Here is a 2,500-nt window from a genome sequence, read left to right as displayed (position 1 = left end):
ATAGATTACAAGTCTCTGTTTTTTAATTTTCTTCTTTTGTTGCTAGTTTCTTTTTTTTTTCTAACTCCTTTTCACCTACTCTTCGTTTTTTTCTCAATATTACGAACTTTCTTCTCGTCTCACTTATAGCAGCAGCAGCAGCAACAGTAGTAGTAGCAGTAGTAGTAGTAGTAGTAGTAGTAGTAGTAGTTCCATCAAAATCTCCCCTGCAGATCCCCAAAGGAAAATATTATAAGGAGGAGAAAAGGGAAAGGGAAAAGACTTCGGGACTTTTTTCTTGGTGGCCATTTTTAGCCCGTGGACACGCGACATTCTGATGCAGACTCCGGCTTACATTACCATTTAGATTCCCACCAGGCCCCCTTCTCTCTCTCTCTCTCTCTCTCTCTCTCTCTCTCTCTCTCTCTCTCTCTCTCTCTCTCTCTCTCTCTCTCTCTCTCTCTCTCTCTCTCTGTGTGTGTGTGTGTGTGTGTGTGTGTGTGTGTGTGTGTGTGTGTGTGTGTGTGTGTGTGTGTGTGTGTGTTTCCAGTCCACTAATCTTTGCATTAAAATTGGCAAGGTTCTGTTTATGTTAGTCTGTCTCACTGCTTTGTCTGTCTGTTAGTCTGTATGTATGTTATTATCTATGTTTGTATGTATATATGTCTGTTTGTCTTTCTGTCTGTCCGTCTGTCTGTCTGTCTGTCTGTCTGTCTGTCTATATGTGTGCATGTATGTTTGTATGAAAGTATGTATGTCTATTTTTCTATATGTCTGCCTGTCTGTCTGTCTGTTTCATAAGCTTGGTTGAAAATATAAACAAAACAAAAAAAAGATAGAATAAATAAATAGATAACGAAAATATAAGCAAAACAAAACAAAAAATAAAATAGATAAATAAATAAGGAGAAATAATGAATAATAAAGTAAATACGCGAAATCCATTAAATCCCCAATAAAAATATAAAAAAAAAAAAGGAATAAGGAAGAACCAAGTGGTGTATAGAAGAGGAGCTGGAACAGATATAAAACGAGCGGGTGGCATCTGGCGGCGGGCATGACGCAGGATGGGCCGCCGGGGGTCTCCAGGGGCGGGCCGCGCGATCTCCATATTACGAGCACACTCATAAAGATGCAAAGCCAGTCACTCCTTCCCTCCCTCCTTCCTTCCTTCCCTCCATCGCTCCTTCGCTCCCTTCTTCTCCGCCAACCCCTTCCTTACTGAACCTAACCCTTTTCCTCTCTCCACTTGTCTCCTTTGTCTATTTTTTTTTGTATGTATCGTTTATTTTATTTTGTGTCTATCAATTTATCTATCTAAGTTTCTTCTTTACGTTCTTGATAATCCTATTCCTCCCCATACTTGTTTATTTTTTTGTGTGTATCTTCTATCTTAACTTGTCTGTCTACTTATCTATTTGTCTATCTATCTATCTATCTATTTATCTGTCACTCTCGTTAGGTAAAATACTTTCACTTCCTCGCTTTCTGATTATTTTTTCTAACCGATCTCCTTTTCTTCCTTTGTTTTCTCCCTTTCTCCTGACACATTACTCTTTCATCTCTTACTTTCGCATCTTATTTCCACATTCGTATGTTTCTTATCTTTATTAACAATTTTCACTTACTGTCTCGTCCACCACAACTTTCCTTTCTATTCTATCAATGCTCCTTTCTCTTCCTTTTCTTATGCTTCTCTTCACTACCCTTCTCCCTCTCCTTTGTTTTATCTTTCCATCATTCCTCCTCCTCCTCCTCCTCCTCCTCCTCGTTTCCTGATTAAGTTCTCCCCTCCTTTCCTTTCCTTTTCCTCCCTTGCCAAACTCTCAATATCCCTTTCCTTTCCCTCTTATCTTCTCTTCCTCTATAATAATCTTCCTTCTACATTTTCATCACAGCCTCTTCTCTTCTCCTTATCTTCCTCCCTTTCATCATCTTTTTTCATCTTTTCCTTTCTTTTCTCTTACCATTTCCTGCCCTCTCTTTTTCCTCACCTTTTTTCAGTTATTCCTCATTTCTCTCCATATTTCCTCATCTTGTCTTTCGTTTTCTCTATCTTTTCTCACTTTTTTTTTTATCTTTTTCCTCCCCTTTCTCTTTTTTTTATCTTTTCACTGTTTCCTTCTTTCTTTTTCTTTCTCTGTAGTTTTTCGCTTTTTTTCTTTTCTTCCCGTTCTTCATATCACTTAACTTCTCTCTTCTATTTCTACTCGTTTTCCTTCTTATTCCTATATTTATCAATCTCCTCCATCCCCTTCTTTTCCTTCTCTTTTTATTGTTATTTTTATTTACTTTCTTCCACCTCCTCCTTGTTATCACCTTCCCCTTCTCTTCCCACCGTCTTTTTTCTCCCATCCTATTTGTCGTCTGTTCTATTCACCATCTATCTTCATCCATTTCCCTCTTCCATCTATTCCGTCCTTTACCACACGCCACAGACCTCCACACTTACTTCCACCACGCCCATCCACATCCCGCCCATCCACCTTGCCAATCCACCAAGCCATCCAACCTTCCCCAC

The sequence above is a fragment of the Scylla paramamosain genome, chromosome 33 (assembly GCF_035594125.1).
Source record: "Scylla paramamosain isolate STU-SP2022 chromosome 33, ASM3559412v1, whole genome shotgun sequence".
Lineage (NCBI taxonomy): Eukaryota > Metazoa > Arthropoda > Malacostraca > Decapoda > Portunidae > Scylla > Scylla paramamosain.
This window is presented reverse-complemented; position numbering follows the sequence as displayed.